The sequence below is a fragment of the Ambystoma mexicanum genome, chromosome 11 (assembly GCF_040938575.1).
Source record: "Ambystoma mexicanum isolate Mex_15411 chromosome 11, UKY_AmexF1_1, whole genome shotgun sequence".
NCBI lineage: Eukaryota > Metazoa > Chordata > Amphibia > Caudata > Ambystomatidae > Ambystoma > Ambystoma mexicanum.
In genome coordinates this window covers 848,108,428-848,135,311 of record NC_090934.1, presented here as the reverse complement: position 1 = coordinate 848,135,311, position 26,884 = coordinate 848,108,428, and the positions used below count along the sequence as shown (strand labels likewise).

At 50.7% G+C, this 26,884-nt stretch overlaps 1 protein-coding gene across 3 annotated transcripts in view; it reads left to right on the top strand.

The window, feature by feature from the left end:
* Positions 1-26,884, top strand: part of LOC138503813 (protein phosphatase 1 regulatory subunit 12A-like) — a 977,826-nt gene that overhangs the window by 836,010 nt on the left and 114,932 nt on the right. The gene's annotated exons all lie outside the window — the stretch shown is intronic.

The following is a 26,884-nucleotide window of genomic DNA, read 5'->3' as shown; positions in this document are numbered from 1 at the left end:
AGTGACTATCCCAAGGGAACGCAATATCCCTTTGACCCTTCCCCCAAAACCCCTCCAATCCCATAGAACCCAATGTGCCCATGTGCTGTTTCGGCATGTCTCGGACAAGAACTACTGGGTAGGGGAAGAGGCAGCGATTAATGCAGATCACTGCCGAGAACTACCGCATACATTCTTGCCTTTCAAGTACTCCTATTGGTCAGCTGTCATTCAAAGGCAGCGAGAGAACGGAATCATGACGTCTTTGTTGTGGGCTCGGCAGGAGCCGAGAAAGTGGGCAGGTACGCGCAGGACCGCAGAGCTGAGAGGCAGACAGTGTTCAGGAAGGAAGCACACTAACGGAGGTCCCAGGTTGTAGAAAGCAGACCAGAGGGGAGCGAAAATACCTGACGGTGACCAACGCTGTTGGAGGGCCCTGGTGAGCCAGGAAAGTCGCAGAAACTCCTGGGAGACCCGCAAACAACCAGAGGGAGACAGCCAAGACTCTACAGATACAGGGGGGCTAGTCCCAGGGTTGGGGAGACGGAGTGCTTGAAGACCAAAGTGAAGGACAGAAGGATTACCCATGGGCATAGTGACCTAGTGAAAGTGGTCTGGGACCCATATCAAAAGGCATACCCCAACTAATAATTACGCGGAACACAAACTTTGCATGTACAGATGATATTCACGACGGCTTGGAAAAGGTGTCAAGGCCATTCCTCCTTGCTGCAGGACCTGGGAGTTAGGCCTACTAAGTAAAGATAAAGACGCATCCTGACTATTAAAGACAAAGATCATTTTTTGGATAAAGTGGAGGGATTCAGGGGAAAGGGAATCAACTCCTTGAGTCTTGTGGAATTTTTATTTGCTTTTCTACACCTTTTTGGGAATTTTTGTTTTGAACTACAGTCGGGCTGCAGGTCGGCATTCAGAGATACATTTCCCTTTTCACCTTATGTTTAGTTTATCTTGTGAGGGATAGGTTAGGATTTGGACACAGGGCGGCAAACTTTACTTTGGACATTCTGACACAGACCGTTTTATTAGCTAGTTTCTGCTGAGGCAGGGAAGCCCCTCTTAGAGGTAGGGGTAGTTAGGATGTCATCCAACCCCCATTTTGTAATTAATAAGTCTTTAGCAATAAATTTACCATCCATGTGTTCAAGTCTTACTCCTACACCCTCAAAGTACTGAAACCCTGAGCGTTGGTAATTTGGTGCAGCTCCTTTGTGTTCATGAATGTGGTTTCCTAGCTAGCTGGAGTGTAACTCGCTCATAGTAACTAAACATTCTTTTCCTGGTCCATCTGTATGAGAGTTGAGCCTTAGCCATTGTTTACAGTACCTTGGTAGACACAAGATGTATTTGTAGCTATCCAGGAAATAGGAGTCAGTGTTTGGCCTAATAGGATAAGGCATTTCTTCTTTGTGAGTTTGGTGTGGTGGCAGAGGACCGGGGGTGGGTGCACTGTCTCCCAGTATGTATTTTTTCTTAGTGATGGTCTTTCACAACATCCTGCCATTATTGAAAATCTTTCAAGCACAATGTTGAACTACTCTGGTATCTTGTAAACTGGTGAATGCCACCTTGGGTGTTTCGAGGGGCTTATGTGAAGACAAATGAACTATAGTAAATCTCAACAGCAGGACTACCCACATACCTTTGCGCTAAAAATGTCCCTGAACAAAAGCTGCAGAAAAGGTCTATCCAAAAACTTGTTTCTTCTCATCACTACGTTTTAAATATTTGCAATGTCGACAAGCCCTAAAATCTTGGAGTATTGATCATGTGAAGTAATAGTGCTGTATTGAAGAACTCTACCACAATTCAACTCGAAATTATCATTTGTTTAAATGATTCGGGTAAATGTACCAGTGCTCTGTCAGTACATATCTGTATCTCGTCATATGAAGTTGGCTCACATGTTGGAGGGGATGAGGGGACAGCCCATGTATTTACCTGTCATAGTTTGAGATCCATCTGGACCTTATTGGATGGCAACTATACTTTTTACTCAATATAGTTCAGGAAGCAGTATGGCTAGTCATTAAAATGAGTTCTAAAGGAAGGAAATAAATAGCTAAGAAAATATAGTTGAGTGTTCGGGGGGGTGGGGGGGTGGCCGAGTGGCTGACATGACAGCTACACTCCGATGAGGCTCTGAGGGGCGCACTTGTTGTAAAGCATGGAGCCCCGTCTGCAGGACCCAGACCCCTGGCCACATGGCTCCTTAACTCTTGCAGGGGCCCGGGCCAAGGTGTGAATCGCACCTCCCACCCGAGGAGAGGGAGCCTGGAGTGTTTGGAGATGGTGGACCACGGTGCAACGGCGGCGGGGCCTGGCTGTGCCACGCAGAGAACCCGCTGGAGGACGTCAGACTGGTGCAGGGGATGGGCCGTGGGGAGCAGCTTGAGCCCCAGGCCCTTCCTGCCGTCCACCGTTTAGCTGTTAGCAGGGCATCGTAGCCCGGCTTCTCATCCTCCCTCTGGCATGCTAGCGCTGTCGCAGTGTTGGGAGCATTGGCTTTTGCCTGCTTTGCCACGCTGGCAGACACAGTCCCGTTGGCCCTGGGTTGCCTGCCGAGTGCATGGGAATGAGGCACATGGTGGGCTGGACCGAATCGGCGGCCCGCTCCTCCTGCCTGTGAGTGTGGCTTGCACCCTTCAAGTCTATCTGGCCAGTGCAGCTCTGTCGACTTAATGCACGTTGCTACTCTGGAGTGGGCAAATTAAATCCATCCTGTGGCCTTCCCCACCTTGTGAAACATAGTCTGTGCTGCCCCTGGGAGCAGAGCCAGTGAATAACAAGTTATAGGTGGTCCAGCTAGCAGGGCTCACCCAGTCTGTCATCTTCCTACAAAGGAGACCTTGCCCTCCCCACCCCTGAGGGATGCCGGTGCTGGGAGGGGCTCTCTGTGTTCCAGGCCTAGCAGTTGGGCTCATTCTGCCCGGATCTTCTATCTCAGCTTCTCCAGCATGGGGTCTGGCATGGATTCACATGCTCATGAATATTCCCCGTCGTCAGGCTGGGAATCCTCGGTAAAGAAAAATCAGTATCAGTTTAGTTTCTGATCTGTCTTTCGTAGTAGTAACCAATCACTGATCTCTGCGTCATACTGACCACAGCCAATGACTGCCATCTCCCCAAGTCCCGCCTCTGGCAGCCATCTTCAGATTTTTACCGCACGTTCAGGTGTTGGGATCCTCGTGCTATTGCTCTCGAGCTTTAGTGCTTTTTTTCGCGTTTTTTCCTCTGAAAGTTTTCTCTTTTTCAGTCAAAAGAGCCTCAAGCTCCACCGTTTCTTTATCCGATCAACGGGGACCCGTGTCGGATTCTTCTACGCCCCTCAAGGGTGAAGACTTCGTCGAGCCACGCTTTTGGAGGACTCCAGAAGTTTCTCAGGCCCATCTCGATCATGGCCCAGGAGAAGGGAAGCTTGACGCCCGGAAAGCTGTTCAGGGTCTGCCCTGGATGCCAGCTTCAGAATGTCTTTAAGGAGGACGAACACTCCCTTTGCCTCTACTGCCTGCATGAGGACAAGACGCACGTGGAGAAGGACTGTGCGTTTTGCGGCAATATGTCGGAGCGGACCATGAAGGACCGCCATCTGCGTCTCGCCAACTGGCTGGAAGGGAAGAGCCCGTCAGGCGAGAAGAAGAAGAAGTCCGAGCAGTCTTCTAAGACCTTTGAGGGCGCCCCGGCGACAGGAGTCCAACAGAAGGCCAAGCACTGCAAGTCCGCTGGCACCGGGAGTGCCGAACGGTCGGGCTCTACGGGCGCCAGGCAGGGCGCATCCTCCCCGGCGCCATCAACCACGAGCCAACGTGGGGGCAGGTAAGAGGAAGGCCGAGCACGCGGCGAAGCTCCTGGAGAGACCCCGGTCGAGCGTGAAGGCCCTATCGGAGGGGGAGCGAGGCGGTGACCCGTCCCCCAAGGAGAAGGCGGTGAGCGCACCTAAGGTGGTGAAAGCCTTAATCCATCCGGCCAAGGCCTCTATCGAGACAGTCGCGGCGGCCCTGGCTCAGCCTGTGGAGGCTACACCAGTGGTGGCGACCTCGGGGCCCAGGGTCTCCCTGCCACCGAGAAGGGGATCCTCTTTCATGCCCATCGACAGGACCCCCATGAAAACTCCGACGGAGAAGAAAAGGGGGGGGCAGGAGGTCGTTGTGGATTCGGCCTCAACCTCTGAGGAGGATCTGTTCGAAGTCTTAAGCCACGGCGTTGGCGTGGAAGACGACCAGCCCGTCGGGAGGGACCCCTACGTAGGAGACGACGAGAACGTCGAGGGTGCCGACGGGGCTCCTGACCGCCCGTCGGACTCCCCTCAACCACTGCCGCAAGACAACTCAGCGGCCATTTTGTTGGCTATACAGTCCTTATGCTCGTAGATAAGGACGAGATTGCCATTGCCACCAACGGAGGAACCTCTCCCGACGGGGGACCCGGAGCCAGGCCCTTCTGGGAGCCCTCCTCCTAAGAGAAGGATTCATCCTCTACCTCCTTTTCAACCATCGCGCCCTGCTCAGCCCTCCTCCCCTTCCACGACCCGTGGGGATGATACGGGGACTGACACGGCCGCGACGGGCACAGACCACAAGGTTTACGACGAGGATCTCCCGTCGTCACCTCCTCCCCGGGCTTCCCCGCCCGACGAGATTGGATCGTTTTATGCCATGATCTCCAGGGCATCCAAGCTTTTCCAGCTCTGCCCGGAAGAGAAGAAGGAAGGTTTCCTTTATCAACGGCGCGAGACCAAGAGGAAGACGGTCCTCGCTGTACCTCTACTGGACGATATCTGGGATGAGGGTCTCGCCCTTCTCAAGAACCCATCCACAACGCCTGCGAGAAGGGATCGGTACGAGAAGAAGTACCGGGTCCTGGACGCGGCCCCCTTGTGCCTTCGGGCACAGCCGACCCGGACTCGGTCGTCTCCACGGCGGCCAGGAAGAAAGCGGGGGGGGCCTCGGCCTCTACGTCAACCTCCCCGCCGGACGACGAGGGAAAGAAGTTGGACACGAGGGGACGCAGAGTCATCTCATCGGCAGCAACGGCGATTAAGGCTGCTAACGCCTTGGCTATCGTAGCCCGCTACGACAGGGAGTTGTGGTACAAAATCGCCCCCCTGCTAGATTTCCTACCAGACAAGAGGGCGGAGGCCCTAGACATCTTGCAGGAATGAGAAGTGGCGTCGGACCACGCCATTACGATAGAGACGGACATCGCTGACACTGGATTTCGCCAGTTGGGCAACGGCGTGTGCCTTAGACGGCGTGGATGGCTCAAGGCAACTGACTTCCGTCAGGACGTGCAGACCAGAGTCTTGGACATGCCGTTCTACGGGAGCAACCTGTTTGGGAAAACAGTGGACGATTCCCTACAAGCCATCAAGACGGACACAGAGACTGCCCGGGCTCTTGGTGTCCTCCAGCAACGACTGCCGCCCTTTCGGAGCGGCGGAGGCAAGCAGGGTGCCTCCAAAGGTTCCGGCGGCGGATTTTCCACCTATTGTCAAGCGGCCCGTTTGTCGTCACAGGACGCCTACAGGGGACGAGGCAAGTCGGGCGGACCCCGCCATCGTCGCCAAGGAGGACAAGGCGGCAAAGCCTCGTCGAAGCAGGACTGAACCGGCCGTGGGGGTCCCCACCGAAGCACCCGGTTGGGAGGCCGGCTGGCGAGCTTCGTCAGCGTGTGGGAGTCCATCTCCACCGACCGTTGGGTGCTGGACGCCCTGGCCCAGGGTCACGCGCTCGAGTTTCTAAAGAAGTGCCCGCGCGTCCACCCCGTGACCAGGAAGGAACATCACGTCCCTCAACTTCTCTTGGAGGTAAAGGCGATGCTCAAGAAAGGCGCCATCGAGCTCGTCCCAAAGAGGCTTCAGGGCTCCGGAGTTTACTCGAGATACTTCCTCGTGAAGAAGAAGACGGGAGGATGGCGTCCCATCCTGGACCTACGACGACTGAACAAATTCATCAAGGCACAGAAGTTCCGGATGGTCACCCTCCAGCACGTCCTGGGTCAACCGGAGGAGGGCGATTCCCTGTCGTCGTTGGATTTGGAGGATGCCTACTTCCATATCCCCATCCTAAAGGGACACCGAAAGTTTCTCAGATTCGTAGTCCAAGGGCGTCACTACCAGTTCAGAGCCCTTCCCTTCGGATTGATGTCGGCACCCAGGGTGTTCACCAAGTGCCTCGCACCGGTGGCGGCGCGGCTGCGCCTGGAGGGGGTCCATGTCTACCCCTACCTGGACAACTGGCTCATCCGAGCAAAGACAAAGGAGCTCGCCGCGGAGCACACGGCGAGGACCGTCCAACTACTCACGGACCTGGGATTCTCCATAAACTACGCCAAGTCCCACCTGGTGCCCGCTCAAGACGCACTGTTTCTGGGAGCGAAGCTCGACACAGTGGCGCTTCTGGCCTCTCGGTCGGAGGAAAGGACGAGGGCCATCGTGGGCAAGGTGCAGCGGATGCTGGTTGCGGACGCGGCCAGGGTGAGGTCCATCAAGTCCCTCCTCGGAATGATGTCTTCTTGCATTTATCTCATCCGCCTGTGCAGGCTTCGGATGCGCCCGTTACAGGAGTTCCTGGACGCTCGCTGGATCCAGACGACGGGCAGCTTCGAGGACAGGATCACACTCGACGAGAGCTTCCGATGAGCGATCCGGTGGTGGGGCACCCGAGCGCATCTGACGGCGGGCATGGACTTCCAGACCCCGGACCACCAGAAGACAGTGACTACGGATGCCTCCCTGGAAGGGTGGGGAGCGCACACCAAAAATCTGCACGCGAGGGGCCTTTGGCTGCCGACGGAGAAGTCCCTCCTTATCAACGTCCTGGAACTCCGTGCAGTATTTTGGGCCCTCAGGTCTTTTCTTCCGTCCCTCAAGGGCAAGGTGGTGAGGATCTTCACCGACAACACCACCACCATGTTCTACATCAGGAAGCAGGGCGGTACCAGATCCTCAGCCCTGTCCTAGGAGGCTCAGGATCTGTGGCATTGGGCCGTCGCCCAAGGGATGTTTCTGGTGCCGTTTCATCTGGCAGGGATAAAAAATACCATCGCCGATTCGCTCAGCAGGGAGCTGCGCTCGTGCCACGAGTGGGAACTGCGACAGGAACTAGTGGACCGCCTCTTCCGACAGTGGGGCACTCCCCAGATCGATCTGTTCGTGACGGCGACAAACTCCAAGTGCCGGAGGTTCGCCAGCAGGTTTCCCCAGCTGAGGAGCATGGGCGATGCTTTCTCGTTCCCCTGGGAGGGCCTGTTCCTATATGCGTTCCCTCCATTGCCGCTGCTTATCCGGCTCATCAACCAGCTCAAGTGGTCACGGTGCAGGATGATCCTCGTCGCACCTGCGTGGCCAAGGCAGATATGGTTCCCGGACCTTCTGGACTTGTCAGCGTCCCCGCCAATCAAGCTCCCAGTGGACGTGGATCTTCTCTCCAGGGAAGGAGGTGCCATCCTCCAACACGACCCGAAGTCGCTGAACTTGCAGGCCTGGCTCCTGCAGCGTTAGAGTTTGGAGGTTACGACATACCGGCCGACTGCAGAGAGGTTCTTGCAAAGGCCAGGGCGTCCTCAACTCTTAAATGCTACGGACACAAATGGAAGAGGTTCTCTGTCTGGTGCCACGCACAGAAGATTAACCCTCTACGGATTAGGGCTCCTCAAGTACTGCCGTACCTGCTGACGCTGGCCAAGGCTGGGCTGGCGCACTCTTCCATCAAGATTCATCTTGCTGCGATCTCCCGATACACCAGAACCACGAGACGGACGTCTTTGTGGTCTCATTGTCTGGTGAAAGAATTCATGAAGGGACTGTTCAGATCGCTCCCGCCGGTGAAGGCCCCGGCCCTGGCCCCGGCGTGGGAGCTCAACGTGGTGCTGACCAAGCTCATGAGACCTCCGTTCGAGCCTCTGCACTCAGCTCCGTTGAAGTTCTTGTCGTGGAAAACAGCGTTTCTTGTGGCCATCACCTCCGCACGACGGGTGGGAGAGATCCAGGCCCTTTCCTGCAAGCCCCCGTACTTGACTTTTCACGACATGAGGGTAGTGCTCAGGACGCACGCCTCCTTCATGCCCAAGGTGCCATCGGACTTCCACCTCAACGAACCCTTGGTGTTACCTGTTTTCTACCCGCCGCCTTCGTCGCAGGCTGAAAGGACTTTGCACTCGCTGGATGTGGCTAGAGCGCTGAAGTTCTACGTGGACCGCACAAAGAGTTTTCGGAAGACGTCACAACTTTTTGTGAACTTTGGGCCTGTCAATCAGGGGAAGGCCCTCTCGAAGGCTTCCATTTCCAGATGGCTCTCTGGCTGTATCATGTACCGTCATCGGTTGGCAAACCGACCGCTGCCTGGCCGTCCGAGAGCCCATTCCACCAGAGCGATCGCAGCTACCACAGCGTTCCTATCTGGTGTGCCCTTGCTGGACATCTGCAGGGCAGGTCGACGCACACCTTCACGAAATTCTACTGCGTTGATCGGGATTCCAGGGAGGAGTCCAGGGTCGGCCAAGCAGTGCTGCGCAACCTGTTCGCCTAAGGTGAGCCTGGTGAGGAGGTAAGAATGCTTAATGTTGAGTTTTGGATGTAATGCTTAATGTTGAGCCTTTGCCACCTCCCGTGGTTGTGCATGTGTGTACTGCTATGTACTCTTTTATTCATGAGCATGTGAATCCATGCCAGACCCCATGCTGGAGAAGGAACAAGTTACTTACCTGTAACTGTTGTTCTTCAGCAATGGTCTGGCATGGATTCACATGCGAACCCTCCCGCCTACCCCTCTGCGGCTCTTCACTTGGTCATACTGCCACTTCATGTGCTACCAAATCTGAAGATGGCTGCCAGAGGCGGGGCTTAGGGAGATGGCAGTCATTGGCTGTGGTCAGTATGACGCAGAGATCAGTGATTGGTTACTACTACGAAAGACAGATCAGAAACGAAACTGATACTGATTTTTCTTTACCGAGGATTCCCAGCCTGACGACGGGGAATATTCATGAGCATGTGAATCCATGCCAGACCCATGCTGGAGAACAACAGTTACAGGTAAGTAACTTGTTTCCTCTGCCCACCTGTTACCTATTTGGGAGCCCCTGGTTGCAACGCTCCTTCAGCGGCGCCACAGCAGGGTTATGGCCAAGCAAGGGAAGCACAATAAACCTGCAGACATTATCATCATGACGAATGCCACCGTGGAAATATTGAAGAAAAACATAGAATATAAGCGCAAATTCACACACCGGACTGTCAGACCCATCAGACGGAGCCACTCGCCAGCAAACAAGATCTTGCTATTGGTCATTCAAGAGATTCAAATAGAGATCCAGTCTAGCACAGCAGAGCAAAGTCCAAAAATCTAGATACTGGACAATTGAGTACTTGGCCTGGAGCATCGAATTAACAATCTGGAGGACTCGTCCTGCGAACAGACCTTTGAACTTAAGGAGTTTAGCAAGAGGATGGAAGTGCTGGAATCCTAAGCCAAACAATTCCAGGTGAATCAGACGGACCTGGAGAACCGGGCCGGGAGGAACAACATTTGCATCAGAGGCATTCCAACTCTTACCCCAGATGCAGAGCTTGAGTACTTTGTCCGGGGCCTCTTTAGGTTGATCCTGTCTCTACGGGATGATGAGCATATAGTGCTTGACCGCACCCATAAGGTGTATTCCACCTTCCAGAAAGCTAAAAACCTGGTTCCTGACGTCCTCACCAGGGTGTACTAATTCAAGGTCAAGGAGGACACCCTGAAAATGTCGCTCCAACAGAGAACTGTTATAAAGACATCAGGATCCAGCTGTTTTAAGACTGGCCGCCTCTATGCTGGTGGGGCGCCGCATGTTTAAGCACATAACCGCCGGGCTCAACGTCATACGCATCAAATATCGTTGGGGCTTCACTTTGTCCCTTCTTTTCACCTGGAACAATGCCTCGGGAATACTGACCGACCCGAATGAAGCAATGTTCATACAGAATCCTGACTGGCTGACTTCTCTGGAGCCACCTCACTGGGATGCAGAGGGCCCAGTTTGGAGTCTGAGACCACGCAGAGCCTGTGAGCCCTGGGTGGCCCCTAAGGCTCCCAAGAAGAATTCTGTCGCAGAGCCACATTGTGGGCTCTTCCTCCCCGCCCTCGCAAATCCTCAACCAGCGTGACTTTCCATCTACCACACTTCTTCCGTCTAGACTGGCTGCACTGACTTCTGGGGCTCCCCAATGCACCCTCATTGTTAGCTTCTGTAATTTGGTTAAATCGCTCCATAGGTGTACAGTTACCAGTTATCCAGAGCACACCCTAATGAATGTCCCTCTCACTCACTTTACAGTTGCAATGGTTAACCTTTGACCAGACTTAGGCCTATTAGTCCCTTTTTGCCTTTTGGTCTTGTTTTCTAGGGCTATACCTTTTATTGTTTAGGTTCCCCCTCTTTCCCTCTGAGAAACTCAGCCCCACGATCCATACCAACAGGCATAGCGCTTGTTCTTAGTCTGTATACACACACATGCCCATCACGACTGACTCGGGGAACCCGCCCTCTGTCTCAATAGCCACCCTAAATGTCCAGGGTCTACACTCGCTCAGGAAGAGGAAAGCTATCCATCAGCCACTGCATCAAATAGTTGGGGGCATTGCCCTTATTCATGGAACACACCTGTTACAAAAGGACGAGTCCCACCTTAAGCACCCCTTCTTCCCTTTCTTCCCTCAACAATTCTTTGCATCACATAATTCCCAAAAAAGGGTTCGCAATTCTTATCTCCAAAGAGCTTCCCTTCACCAAGCATGCGATCCGTAGAGACCCTGGCAGCCGATTCCTTCTCCTTAAGGGAAGCCTGGGTGGTCACACGGTTACCCTTACCTCCATATATGCCCCTAACGAAGCGCAGGACTGAGCCCAATCATCTCCATATGTGCAGAGGGTCAGCTACTTGTGGGTGGGGATTTCAACACCATGCAAGACCCACCGCGGAATAAATCCATGCCGCCAACCCTGTCAAACTACCGTAATGCCCTTGCCCTCTTGCACCTCTTCCGCCAGGTAAATGTAGTGGACTCTTGGCAGCTCTTGCACCCTGGGGAATGCGACTACTTCTTATGTCCATACGGGACATTCATGTTTTAACATGATTCTTGTATGCCCGGCCCTGATCCCCTCCATAGCAGGGGAATGATATCTGGATTAGGTGCCTATCTGACCACTCTCCAGTCTCTGCAGACCCTTTGTTGTACACTTTTTATCTCCAGGCCCCCTGGCAACTGAGGAATGCCCTCCTCCGGAACCCCTCTATCTGAGCAGAAGCGGGCTCCCATACATTTCCCAATATTTCAAGGACAATACCACACCAGGGTTTCCCTGGAATACCTATGGGACTTCTTAAGGGCAAATTCATTACTCGAGCCGCAGCCTTCATTCGGGGCCAGGGAGTCCACTAAAGGCTGCCTGGAAGAGGTGGTCAGGGTCTCAAAAAGCTTAATAAAATAACAAACTCCCTCAGAACCTTCAGGAGTTGGCGTGTAGCAAAAACAAAACTGGAGGGTCACCTAGCAGACCGAATTGCACTCTGGATCTCTGTAGCCAAAGAGCTGTACTATATTCAGGATAACAAAGCCAATAGTTTATTGGCCCAGGAACCTCAAAGCAAGGAGCAGGATCACCAGACTCGCAGGCGCCTCTGAGGTACTGCAATACGGCGTGGAGGAGAAATGGGGGGGTGGCGTTCCAATTCTTTTTGCAACTTGAGACTGATGCTCCCCGGGATGAGGCCGCACAGCGCGCGCCTATCGAGATGGCTACTCTCCCACGCCTAGCAGAAGCTGACTGGACCGCTTTAGACATGGCAGTCACCAAGAAGGAGGTGGTAGACGAGGCCGTCTCCTCAAAGTGTTTTCAAGTTCAGCTGCTGTCCCCCTTGACCCAGCACTTCAACTAGTTCCTAACCTCTAAAGCTGTTCCCCAAATTATGGCAGAGTCCCAAACGATCCTCCTTCTAAAGCCAGGAAAACTGGACTCTGACTCGCATCACCCTATTGCTCTGTTGAATACAGACGCCAGAATGTTCAGGAAAGTCCTTAACACTAGACTTTCAAGGGTTCTCCTGCTTCTCATACACCTCTGTCAATCTGGCTTTGTCATGACAACATACGGAGGGCGTTGAACATAATTGAGCTAGGGATGCGCAATAAACAGAAATTCTCGCTTGTGGCACTTGACGCTAACAAATTATTTGATCAGTTGGACTGGGGCTTCCTGGAGAAGTCCCATGTGGCCTTCAGGCTTGGGACAAATTTTAGTTCCTGGATTGCGGCCTCCTTAGCTGCGCCTGTCACAAGAATCAGGATGAACAAGCACATCACTCGTCTGATATCTCTAAACAGAGGGACACACCAGGGCTGCCTTCTTCTCCCCCTCCTGTTGGCCCTGGCGATGGACCCTTAGCTCGTAACGTCAGTGCAGAAGGAAATATTCAAGGGGATTGAAACAGGCTCCTCATCCCAGAAAATAGCCCTATATGCGGACGATGTTCTGTTAGCCAAACTGAAGCATCTATCCCCTTCACGGCTAATATCGTACCACTTTTGATAGGGCTGTCCGCGGATCTCTCCCGTTGGCTTCCATTGGAGGTTTTTGGTGGCTAGGGCATGTCGACTTGGTGAAAATTAGCATTTCTCCTAAGACTTCTCTAACAGTTCAGCAGCCTCCTGATTCTTATACCTAAACCGGCCCTCGCCGGTATTCAACAATCCGTATTCAGCTTCATTTGGGGGAGGGGGGCAAACACTATAGAGTTTCCCAAAAACGCCCTGCAGTGCTGGGAGATTTGGGAATTCCCAACATCTGGCGGTACCTCATAGCAGCCCAATTGGCACACTTGTGGCAAATGGGACAAGGGACTCCACCCTAGTTGGTTGGCCGCACCTGGAGCAATGCTGTACATGCCTCCCCTTGGGTTCTCTACCCTTTTGGAGCAAACAGTCATGCATGCAAGGAGGTCCCCATCCTGAGATCGACTCTGGCATCCCTGGCCTAATGAGATATGACCTATATTCTGGGGGTGAAGCTGGGCCTGGGTCCCCTCTCTTCGGTCTCTTCGGTCAGACTTCACCCCGGGGCTTCAGCAGAGTCCTTTTTATGCACTGGTTGGGAGGGGTGGGAGGTGGCCAGGCCTCCTCCGGGATTGCTATGCCGAGGATCGTCCTCTCAATTTTGAGTACTGCGAGATCACATTCTCGCTACCTGAATTGGAGAGGCTGCGTTACTGCCAGATGAGACACTGGATCACAGCAGTGGAGGTACGTCTGGTCAGTTCCAGGGAACCCACAGCCCTGAAACTACTTATCAGTGACTTGCGAAGTACAAATAAAATATAAAAACTATATAGGCTGCTGGATAGATCTGAACCAAGTGAAAAACTACCTTATATGCTTGCATGGGAGAGGGGAATTCAACTGAAATTCCCCCTGACTCTTGGTCACGTATGTGGTCCAAAGCCCAAAAAAGTTAAAAAAAAAAACTCTTAAGGTTCTGGTGAGATGGTACCTTCCCCCTTACTGGCTTCACAAGCTTTACCCGGGATACTCAACTTTGTGCTGGAGAGGTTGCGGAACACATGTGGTGATCTTGCCCCCATTCAGTTTTACTGGAAGGAGATCCTTTCCATGATTAGGGGCATTACTAGGTGCAACCTCCAGTTTAACCTGCTCACTAGTTCTTGGAGGCACCGACCACGAGGGAGGATATGGCCTAGGGGGAGATTCTGCATTCCTGCTCTCCAAGCTGCTAATCAAACCCTGCCTAGCCCTTGTCCAATCTTGGAAGTCTCCAGGGGGCCCCATCCTCAATTTATGGTGGCTTAAGGTTTAGGGGACATGGGCATACGAAAAGATCACTGCCACACTAAACGAGTCCCTGCCTGCATTTTCTAGAACCTCTGGCTGTTACACTCACCTGGTATCCACGGGGACGCCACCCAGCCCTGGTTGGATGATTTGCACTTTCGAACCCTCTCCCGGTCCCTTGGTAAGGCCTCTGGTTAAAGATGGGTCTTAATATTGTAAAAGGTGTATTCTCCGTCCTGCTCCTCGTGGCAGGGGCAGGTAGATGTGGGGGGAGAGCAGCAACCAAGTTACTTCATTGGTGAAAGCCCCCCCTGTGGGAATCCAGGCCTGCTGCGACTCCATAGGTTTGCTTAGCTGCTTTACAGTCTTTATACGCAGTTCTTATGTTCCTCTTAGTTCGAATAATAATGTCTTGCTTCTTTCCTTTTAGGTATGGAAAGGTATTTTGGTGTTGTCATGCAGTTTGAAGATGAGCATGGGCCGGTAGGCGAAAGCGCGGTGTGCGCGATGCTGTCCGGTGAGTAATGCACGATGCGTGGCGCTGTTTCGCCTTTTATATTGCTAAGCTGTGTCTTTTCTCTCCTTGCAGGTTGCAATGTTCCTCGCCGAGCGCCGTAATGTTCCAGCAATGATACTGACCAGGAGATGACTACCCAGGTAAGAATTGTGGGGCTTGCTTCATTTGGGAGGAAACGTGAGTAAATGCTTACTAATGCTGTCTTTCTTTCTCCTCTTTCCAGGATGCATGCGGTGCCGGATGATGGAGTTCGTACCTTCAGGTAAGTGGAACTGAAGTCGGCGATGGATTGAAGACGGGATACTGTTCCAGGTATGTTTCATAGTGTTCTTTCTCTCTCTGCAGGTCCTTGGTTTCAGGTAAACTGGCATCAAAGAACTGGACACAGTGAGCGTTGCACTGCACACAGCAGAATAACGCAAAGCATGTTCTGCTGTTAGGGTGCGGTTTAAATAGTCTAAGGTAAAGTAGTCCAGGTAAAATAGTCCCAGGCCTGCCACACCTAAAGTAGTCCAGGTAAAGTAGTCCCAGGCCTGCCACACCCAAAAGACTAGACTGCATAGCACAGTTCCTTGTAACTGAGCTATGTGTGTGCCTCCATGTTGGCTGAACCCCTCCAAGTTAAATAGTCCCAAGTAAATAGTCCCATTCTAATCTTGGTCTTCATGATGGTTATGAGTCTGGCGCCCTGGACTGACTCCAAGAGAGTCTTGGATGAGGTTTTAAGGCATTTGACCTGGCCCTAACTGGAAGGCTGACTTGCCAGTGAGGGCCAGGGGTAAGGATCATGACAGCGGCTCTCTTGGGTGACTCATTGCAGGGATACACTAGACGCCCCACCCAAACCTAACACTCTGCATAACCTGCCATCGTTTTAACAGCCCTGGCTGCTGCCCTGTAGTGCCTACGACCTGGCTCAGGGGAAGAAGGGGTGGCAGGACCTCATTGAGAGGAGCACGAAAGCTAAGTTTGGACCAGCTTCCTCCTTGGCTGTCAAAATGGCTGTGTCCCCAATGTGCCTATTTTCTCTCTGTATCGCCTAGTGCTACCTTTGCCTGATGGACTGTGCTTGCATATGCTATGTTGTGTTTTACATTGGCTTATAGATCCTCTTTATGACTTTGGACTTGATGTGACTATCGCTCCGCTTTCCTTTCTTTTGTGCACAAGCCCCATCTCTCCCACCTTATTTCAAACTCATTATGTGTTTGATGTGTTTATTACTTTTGGATTTGTAATTGAAAATTGATACAGCTTTTTTTAAATCTGAACTTTATGTGATGCGGAGGAACCTCTATAGTCCATTTACCCGCCATACTCCTATGTTGCCCCAAGCCCACATCCACACACACAGAAAGAGTGTTCCTCTTTTTTTATCCAAACCATGTCCTTATAGAGTAGGAATATGTTTGTGCAGACATCTGGGCAGAATAGAATCCTGCTGCTTATTTTAGAGACTTGCAGGGAAGTTACCGGCAGATTGTGTGTCCTGTGGCGTATAGACTTGGGGTCGGGAAGCACAAAGTGGAGTATAGGCTGGAGCTGAGAGGTAAACAAAGACTTCCAAATCCCTGCAACAGAGCAGATCACATGTGGTCAAAATGCAGGAAGGGAGCTTGGGTGGAAGGCCGCGCAGACATCCAGGAACACAGCACCATGGGCTCATCTGACAGCCACATTAGATTTTTTTATTCCTGATTCCTGAATGGTGACCGACTCTTTTGCAAACTCAGCCCATGTGGATAAATCCAGTCAGACCAATTTGAACCACAACTAATCGGAGAATGCGAATTACAGGACCCTAATAAGGTGGGGCTTTGCCTCAGAAGGGAGGTGGGCCAATGAGACACCAGTCAATAAGTAGACCTTGGCTATTGGGGGAAGGGAGAAGCCGCCACCTACTGCTATTGAGCCACTTGAGTCAGGCACTATCATATCAAAATTGTCAAACAGGCCATCAGTGTGAGACTTGAAACTGCATTCTAGTGACTGTATGTTGTAGCAGTAAAAGGAGCTGGAGAAACAGAATTAGAGAGCAGCAGTTGGCAAAGCCAAAGAGGCCGCGTATTTAACAAGTTACGCCTTGTAGGAGTCAATAAGCAAGTAACCTGCTGCATACCTTAACTTGGAAGCAGAGAAGAACCCAATAATACTGAAGAGGAGCTGGAGGTTATTTGGCTGCTGGGGGCGCAAGCCCAGATCCTGATCATAGCTGTGTAGCCATCAGACCTCGCGGTAACTTCAACGCCAAAGTGTGCACTTGGCTGGGGTTAGCTAATGCACTATACTTAAGGGGAACCCCAGGGAAAACTGGTGGAAGCTAACATGGTTTTTCCAGATTAGCAGCATGTCCCGTTACTACAGATTGCAGGAGGAATGCCCATTTTAGGAACATTTGTCAAAGCCATGTCAAGAAGTAAGAAAGAAGTGTGTTGGGACACTTGGAAACCCTTAACACTGAGTGCATTGAAGGGTGCTTTCCTGGGTGTGGCTATCCAAGAACCTTAGATTAGAAATGCGATTGACCATTGGACTAAGGAAATTTTGGTCCTTTCCCTTGATTGTGAAGAGAGCAGGTTAGATTTGTGAAATAGGAGGAGGGAAGAATGAATCTAATCAACTTCACAAACTCATCTCCCTTCCAAGCGTTGCTCACACTAATATCCATTGCCCCCTCCCTCTCTGCTAATGGCTTCGCTGACTACATTTCTTCTAAAATCTCAACAACTCAAGATACTATCATAGCCCTTCTCTCTCCCAACCTCTTTTTGTGCACCATCTCTCAACACTACCCCTTGTCTCTCAACTGCTCCCCTACCGAATAAGCATACATCCTTCACTGCGCCAACCCGTCTTCTGCTCCTATCGACGCGTTGCCCTTTAAATGGTCAAAGAATTAGACTGTCACCTTCCCATATCTATTGGCAGGGTTGGAATTGAGTTGGGAGCTATTGAGCTCCTGCTTGTGGTCTAGGAGAGCCAGGTTAGCTTGACACTAACCACTACCAGGAGCTAACTTTGGCTCCATAGGCCAACTGATGCCAAAAGCACCTATGTGGATTTAACTCTGAATTTGTGACAATCTATAAAAAAGCGTTGGGACACATCTACTATACGACATTTAAAGCACAAGGGGTAGTAAATAATGGACAAAGTGATATGTTGTCATCTTATGTGGAAGTTAGATTTGCGGAAAGCTGTGTAGTAGCTCCTGGTTCCTCTGTGTTATGTCTTGGTCACTAGTTAATGCTGGATACCCAGGAGCTGGTTTTAACTCTTGCTTAGAAAATCTTAATTTAGATCCCTGTATTGGATCTCTTTAATCTCTATCTCTCTCCACTTTGCTCCTACCCGTTTTGAAGAAACCCTCTGCTGACCAAAAGTCCCAGCGAACAATTGCCCGGTTTCCCTCCTTTCCCATTAGTCATAGGTCCTTTTGCGGGTGATCACTAAGTACCATGAGCATACTGGGCTTGGAGATCCACTTCAATCTAGCTTCCATAGGAAACACTCCAACATGACTGCACTCATTTATGTTACCATTTCTTTTTCTGCTCAGTTCTTCAAACGCTTTTCTATAGTCTTCCTTTTGGAACTCTGCTGTGTTCAACACCTGTCAGCCACTCTTCTCTACTCATTCTCCAGGATCTTGGGTTTACCACATCTGCTCATGCTAGGATCACCTCCTTCCTGGAAGGTTGCTCCTTTAAATCTTCAGGAACTTAGAAACCTAGGACCCCACTCTTCTCTACCGTCTATACCTCTGTCCTGGGAAGACTTTTCTTGGCCTTTGATTTTGCAACTCTTTGCTGACAACACTCAAATCTTTTTTTCTTTTCCCTCCTTCACTCTAGCCATCCATCTCGGAATGGATTACTAACTGTCTCACTGCAATCCATCACTGGATGGCTCACGCTGCCTCGTGAGGAACTTTTCAAAAATGGAAATCCTCTGTTCCTGTGTCTACAAGTGCTACTGCTTCCCTATCCTATCATTTACCCACCTGACCTTCTTGCTTTCTCAACCAAGACTCGCAAAGTTTGGGCTCCTATTTGATAGTGACCTCAGACTGCAAGAAAATGCATAAATGCCACCACCTCTACTGCTCCTATATAATTTCTCAAAATTCAGAAATGACAATTTCTTACTCACTGCTATTTCTAATCTACATCCTTGTGCTTAGCAAAACCGACTACTGCTCGAGCTACCTACTTGGCATTCTTTTCAATTCTTTCCTCCATTTAGACAGATCCCTCGACTTTGCTAACTGCACTCTACAACCTACCCAGATCCTTCTCCACTTCTACCGTCTAGCACCCTGCTGGTTGGCTCTCCATGCAAAACGGCTTCTCTTTCAAGTTCCTTCTCCTGGTCTACAAAGTTATCAATAGTCTTGCTCCTCTGTACTTTCTGATTGTATCTGTCTGCTCAACATCCTGCTCCTCCTCTGCACGCACTGTCACATTCCGCATGTGCCGCTTGCTTCCACTCTGTCGCCCTACTTCATTGAAACTATCTGCCCATCACAATGAAAGCCAGCCCAACTGTGGATCTCTTCAAAGCACGGCTTAAGCTTCACTTACTTGCCAAAGAGTGAGCTTCTCCTGCCCTCTGCACCACCTTCCCTTCCAGATCCCATCACTCTCTCCAGTGTCACCTTATGTCATTTTGTATGTTTGTAGAGTGCTCCTCTTTAGTTTGAAGCACTTGCCCCCAGGTTACCGTTAACTTTTGTAAGTCATCTGTTTCTAATATATATATTTGTGGTTTGTTTTTTCCCTGGTCTATGTCCCTCTCTGCACATGCCCTAATAAACTGGCTCACCACTTGCTCTTTCACTTTGTGTTATGCAGGCAGCTATTATGGGGAATGCGTCTGCATCTGTAACTGTTATAGTAAGTCCTTTCTGACTGAAATTGGCATCCCTGTTTTTCAACTAAACAAAATACGCTGCTATCTTATCTTAGAATGTCTCTATTATGCTAGTTACCTATTCCCCCAAAACACGTAGTAGTATCTAAGATTCTAACCTTATGGTAAGACTCTGGTTGACAGGCAAGTTTCTTGCTTTTCTGCACTTCTGCCCTGCCAGGGAGACTATCCTGCATTGGTTGTATGCTCTTTTCCCTACCGACCTGAACCTTGGTGTACGCATAAATAAACACGATCATAGTTCAGTTGTTACATGTTGGATGTGTGAATGGCCTGTTCCTCCTTTCGCATTACTCCTATACGCTTTTGCACATCGCAAGTCTTTAAGGCTGCTTATAATATGGTGGTTTTGATGCTGGTAGAGAGCTTTTGATGCTTAGTCTGCCTTCTATACTGTGATGTCCATTAACAGGTGGGACCAAGGGCCCAGTATTTAACATCAAATATTTACATTGTTTCAGTGATAGGATTTAAGAGAGAAATGGTCTGTGTGGCTGGGAAAGACTCGTAGGTTGCAGTGCTGAAGAGAAAACTAGCAAGAGAGACACTCAAACTAGCTGTTGTGATGGCAACAGTGCTTAAATTGGAACAAAGTTTTCCTTTTTAAAGAGGGTGTGAATGCTGCTGTCAAATTAATATAGCTATAATTATAGTGTGGGTGTATGTAACATTTTATGTACTTGTATTAATGTAGAAATCTAAGGCAGCAATATCATTTTGGAAGATAAAACCAGTCAATTTTAGCTTTTTTCAAACTATATTCTAGTGCTGTATTATGTATCATTTCTCCAGCATGGGTTCTGGCATGGATTCACATGCTCCGGAATATTCCCTGTCGTCGGACTGGGATTTCTCAGTAAAAAGAAAGCAGTTTTGCTTTAAAACTTAAACGACCTTCCTCCTATTAACCAATCACAGACGTCTGGGTCATACTGCACCCATCCATTGACTTTCGTCTCCCTAAGCCGTAAGCCCTACCCCGGTGGCCATCTTCAGATTTTTACAGCACGCTTCGGGGGAGTCCTCTTTATTTGCTCCACAAGCTACTTCTCCATTTTGCTATTTTTTGGAAAATTTGTTCTATTTCGCGCCTCGTCTTGTCCGAAGAAGGCAAGAAGAGCTGTTTCAAGCTCTGCACCAGATGTGGTTTTGTGGAACGTCTACGTGGAAGACGGGCACACAAAGTGCCTTTGCTGTCTACATCCAGAGCACAACGAGGACCAATGTGAAATCTTCCGGGGTTTCCCACGCCAAGACAAAGCGGGACTGTTACAGCAGGTTGGTGGCTTGGCTGAAGGAGGAAAGGGTAACGGGCGCGAACATCCCAGGGGCACACAGGCCGCATCCAGGTCAGGACGACACTTGGAATGTTCTCCCTCTGGGAAGAGGTTGAGATCTGCCAAGGATGTTCCCTTGCAGGATATCCATAAAAAGGCAAAGCGCCACGCTGTCGGCCCGACAAGGGCTGCCTCGACGGCGGGTCCCAGCTCGTAATACACTTGTTCACCTTCGCCATCCACGGTAAACCTGCCAATGAGTGGTATGTTGTCTGAAAGGCTACCTTCCTCTTCGAAACATGTTTCGTCAAAATGTAGGGCAAGAAAGGACACTCGCAAGGAAGACTCATTGATGGCTGCATCCAGGTCCTTATCAATGGCGGAGCCGTTAATGAGTCAGACTACGGTCCCTGTGTGCGAAACCGGCTTTTACCGCCACGTCCACACCAAAGTCCTCGTCAACTCCTCCTCTGTCCATGACTGCCCCATTGACGGTTGCCCCGCCCACGGTTCCTCTGTGGACGGCCCAGTCTACGGTCCCATCAACGACCATCTCTTCAACCATGACATTGTCGTCGAAATCTTCTGCAACGGTTACCCTACCTCACTGGCCTGCAGCTATTACTGCTCTGGCCAGGCCTATGATCGCCTCGACTACGCAGTCAGTGAAGTCTTCAATCTCATATTCTCTTCCGGAAGCTAGATCCAAAGGGAGAGCAAGGGAACCTGTCATGGAGATCTACAGTTCGGAGGAGGAGTTGGAGGGCTGCTGCTCCTTGGACAAGGAAGGTGAGGGCCCCATGGACTGATGGAACTATTTAGTCAGTTGAGGCCAATGGGAGGTGCTGGCCCATCGGCGCCCACACCAGCGGGTCAGAGGGACTTCTCTGGATATTCTTACTACTCTGCACACCCTGGTGTTTGAAATATGTCTCCCTCCACAGATGGCTCCGGTGGAACCCACCCCTGAGCAGAGCCCACCAAGGCCAAGGCATAGGCCTCGCCCCCTCCCAGAATCGCAGAGGAAGCCTACACCACCCTCCACGTCCCCAGCACCAGTGGACGACCGCGCCTAACCGACACGGCGGCAGAGGATACAGGAACGGACACGGATGAGTTTGACGAATTCATGACTGCAGACGCTCTGCCTCTGGGTGCAGATGACGCCCCCATGGCATCACCTCCGGACTAAGTGGGTTCCTTCCACTTCATGTTGTCAAGGGCATCTCCTCTGTTCAACTTGGTACCCGAGGAGAAGAAAGAGGGATTCCTGTATGAGAGACGGGCATCATTTGGGAAGACAGTGACTTCTATTCCACTACTGGATGACATATGGGAAGAGGGCCTAGCCCTTATGAAGACTCGGAATTCGGTCCCGCTGAGACGGGACAAGCTGAAAAAGAAGTATAGGGTCTCGGATTCGGCACCTAAAGGCCTAAGATCCCAACCATCCCCGGATTCAGTGGTCTCAGCAAGTTAACGGTCAGCCAACCCATCCTCAAAGTCCTTGGTTCCCCCTGACCAGGAAGGGAAGAAGCTGGATGCATGGGCAAGCATATTTTCTATACGGATGCTTCAACAGTAAAAGCTGCCAATGCCCTGCTATGACAGGGAGTTATGGTATAAGCTTGGTCCAATCCTGGATTTCCTCCCAGAGGACAAGAAAACGGAGGCCTTAGCCCTGTTTCAGGAAGAAGTGGTAGCTTCCGATCACGTGATTACTGTGGCTTTAGACATGCCGGACTCAGGTTTTCACCAGATGGGCAATGGAGCAGCGCTAAGACGACAGGGATGGCTTAAGGCCACCAATTTCAGGCTTGGTGTGCAATCAAAGGTCATAGATATGCCCTTCAATGGAGATAAACTTTTCGTCAAGGTGGTGGATGAGACATTGCAAGCAATAAAGACAGACACAGAGACTGCTAGGTCGCTGGGGACCTTACAGCATTGACGATCCTCGTCCTTTCGGTCATCCAGAGGAAAGTTCAGATAGTCTAAGGGCTATGCAACCACCTCTTATGGCAACCCTCCCGCTCCTTTTCACAAGTCATACAGAGGCCGGTTGCAGGCCTTTGGCGGTGGAGCTCACCATCTTCGTTGTCCGCACAAACACCCAAACAAGCCTTACCCGGCCCAGGGCCTGGACCCCCACTTTTGTACCCTAGTGGGGGGCTGCCTAACAGGGTTCATCAAGGAGTGGGAAAAACATCACCCCCGACAAATGGGTGCTGGACGTAATATGCCAAGGAGACAGCGTGGAATTCGAAGACACGTGCCCACACTTTCCTCAGGTAGCAAGAAAGGAATTACACATGGACCAACTGCTGAGAGAGGTACAGCAACGTTAAAAAAAAAGGGGCAATAGAAACCGTACCTCCGGGGCTCTGCAGTGTACTTCAGATACTTTCTGGTCCAGAAGAAGTCAGGAGGATGGCGACCAATCGTAGATTTGCGACATCTCAACAAATACCTGAAGTCTCAAAAGTTCAGGATGGTCAAGTTGCAGCAAGTGCTCAGCCAACTGTAAGAATGGGATTTCCACGCTACAGTAGACCTGTAGGATGCATATTTTCACGTCCCCATACACCACAACATCGGAAGTTCTTATGCTTTGTGGTTTTGGGACGTCATTATCAGTTCAAGGCTCTACCCTTTGGCCTGAAGTAGGCTCTGAGTGTGTTTACGAAATGCCTAGCGCCGGTGGCAGCCCACCTGCGCCTCAGGGGCATACACATTTATCCATATCTGGACAACTGGCTCATCTGGTCCCCCTCTTAAGCCCTGGTGGTGCGGTACTCCGAGAACATCCACCTGCTTGGATTTTCCATCAATTATTCGAAATCCTGCATAATGCCATCACAGAACGCGCTGTTTCTGGACGCCCGTCTCGACACAGTGGCATCTCTGGCTTTCCCTCAGAGAAGAAAGTGGCAGCCATTTTGGGGAAAGTACGCCGACTGGCCACGCAAGAGTCACGGTGGTGCGCAACATCAAATAGCTTCTGTGTATGACGTCGTCCTGCATTCACCTGATTCCGTTCTGCAGGCTGCAGATGAGACCACTGCAGGAGTTCCTAGATGCCAGATGGCTCCAGATCATGGGCAAGTGGTCAGACCAGATCACCCTCAACCAGGATTTCAGGCAATCCGTTCGTTGCTGGAGAGTACACAAACGCCCCACACAAAGAGCCCGGTTTCAAGCCCCCACGTTTCAGGCGACGGTCACCACGGATGCCTCTCTAGACAGGTGCAGAGTCCACACCGGACAGTCTCATGCCAGAGGACTCTGGCTTCCAGAGGAGAAGGCTCTGCTCATCAATGTCCTGGAGCTGCAGGCCATGTTTTGGGCCCTGAATCTTTCCTACTTCTCCTGGTAGGTAAGTGGTAAGGATTTTCACAGACAATACCACCACTATGTTCTACATCTGGAAACGGGCGGGAACCCGCTCCACCACGCACTCCATGGATGCGCAGGGACTGTGGCACCGGGCCATTCTTAAAGGCCTGTTTGTTATCCCATTTCACCTGGTGGGCATCAAGAACACTATCGCGGACTCCCTCAGCAGGGAGGTGCGATCCTGCCATGAATGGGAACTCCAGCAAACCCTGACGTCCCGTCTTTTTTGCATGTGGGGCCGGCCCCGGCTCAACCTCTTTGCCAGAGTAGCGAATTTGAAGTGCCAGATGTTTGCCAGCAGATTCCCCCAACTGAGGAGCCTTGGAGATGTGTTCTCATTCTCATGGGAGGGCATCTTCCTCTATGCGTTTCCCCCGATACCGGTGCTGTTGGTTTAATAAACACACTTGAATGTTGTCACAGCAAGATGATTCTCATCGCACTGGCATGGCCTTGACAGATCTGGTACCCAGAGCTTCTCCGGATGGCGATAGCACCGGCCATATGGCTGCCTCCTCTCCCCAACCTCATTTCCAGAGGAGAACGATATTGCACCACGTTCCAGCATCGCTGAAACTCACTGCTTGGCTCCTGCGGTCCTAGAATTTGGGCACTATGACATTCCCCTGGAATGCAGAAAGGTCCTGGCCAAGGCTCGAGCAGCCTCTACGCTGTCATGTTTCGTCCGTAAGTGGAAACAATTCACTATGGTGCAGGACTCAAGGGATCGCACTTCTACATGTCACAGCTCCACAAGTCCTACCTGTTGTCCTTGGCCAAGGCTGGTCTGGCCCACACATCCATCAAGGAACATCTCGCAGCCATTTCCCGATGCACAAAATAGTTGCGCAGTCCCTCACTGTGGTTTCAGACTTGTTAAGGAATGTCTGAAAGGCCTCTTCAGGACTTTAACACCAGGCAAAGCTCCTGCTTGGGAGCTCAATGTAGTTCTTACTAAGGTCATGGGACCGCCATTTGAGCCTTTGCATCAGGCCCCTCAGAAGTTCCTCTGATGGAAGACCGCTTTCCTGGTGGCCATCACCTCAGCCAGACGGGTCGGGAGATTCAGGCTCTATGATACAGAAGCCCATACTTGTCCTTCCATGCTACAAGGGTGGTATTATGGACCCACCCATCCTTCATGCCTAAGGTGCCTTCTGAATTCCATCTCAACGAACCCTTGGTACTGCCAGTTTTCTTTCCGGGCCCTTCTTCACCCGCTGAGAGGTCGCTGCATACGCTGGGCGTTGCACATGCTTTGAAGTTCTATGTGGCATGCACAGACGCTTTTTGGAAGATATCTCAACTCTTTGTAAATGTTGGACCTCTGAACCATGGGCAAGTCCTATCGAATGCTTCCATATCTAGGTGTCTCTCCGGCTGCATCATGCACTGTAATCAGCCGGCCAACAGACCACTTCCAGGCTGGCCGAGATCCCATTCCACCAGAGCCATTGTTGCTGCTACAACTTTCCTATCTGGTGTTCCCCTGCTGTACATTTGCAGGCCTGCTACGTGAAGGCCGACACCTTCATGAAATTCTGTGTCGACAGGGATACCTGGGAGGAATCCAGAGTCGTCCAGGCAGTGCTGCGCAACCTGGGAAAATAAGGGTGGGGCATAGAGGATTTCGCCAAACTATCAACCTTTTAAGAATTGCAGATTCAAAAACAGGTGATGAAAAGAAATTTTTATTGAACTTCTTGGGTATGTCATCAATTGGGGTGTCCTCAAAAAAAAAAATAAGGAAAAGTATAAAACACTTTTCGTCTCAGACATTTGCTTAACCTCATATTTCCATAACCTCAACAGGTGTTTCTCCACTATCCTTCTAGTAGGTCATCAATTTACATCTGTCTAAAAGAAAACAGACAAAAAACAAATTAGCACTATTTGAAAAGAGTAAGACCAATATGGTCACATCGGTGTGCATACAATTTTGTCTTAAATATCAATATTAAGTGAACAATTACTCATAGTAGCTCACCCTCTGTTGTGGTTCTTCAGAAGAAAGTTAGCTTTTATATTGTCCTCTGGAGAGATATTTCTTAAGTATAGGGTTTCCAATAAGTGAACAAGTTATGTCTATGGGCCTCATTACAGGTCCGCCTGTAACCCTGCCGGTGCTACCAGCGGGTTGTTGCCGGGCCCGTAAAAATGTACTGGTGCCCGACTTCCCAGTGCCACCGGCTCATTGTGTCAGCCAGACGGGAAGTGAGGCGCCGGTAAATGTGTTAATCCCCATTCCCGTAGAGTCCCATAGGACAAATTTTGTACTTTTGCCTACCTATATCCTAAGCACTTCTGATGTACTGCTGGCACTTGAATATATCTAGTGCTTCTCCCTAACCTGCCGCTTTCACACTTTACTGATATGAATGTTCCTAGAGACTTGGAAAGAACTGATTCCCTTTCTCCTTCCCTCTACTTGGGCTGGGGGCCTAAGAAAAGTCACTGAACCTAGTTGATGAGTTACAAAAAATTAAAGGGTACCAGCTGGTTCTGGGAAGTTGTTGGGTCTCCAAATGCACAGTGAGGTACAAGTTACATACTTGTAACTGTTCTCCAGCATGGGTCTGGAATGGATTCACATGCTCATGAATATCCCCTGTCGTCAGACTGGGAATCCTTGATAAAAAGAAAGCAATCTTGCTTTTAAACTTAAAAACTGCCTTTCTCCTATTAACCAATCACTAACGTCTTGGTCATACTGCACCCATCCAATGATGATCGTCTCCCTAAGCCCTATCCCCGGTGGCTATCGTTCGATTTGGTAGCATACGAAGTGACAGTATGAACCAAAAAAAGCCAGAGTGAGTAAGGAGAGAGGGTTTGCATGTGAATCCATGCCAGACCCATTCTGGAGAACAACAGTTAGTTCCTTCTCCAGCATGGGGTTTGGCATGGATTCACATGCTCATGAATATGAATGTATA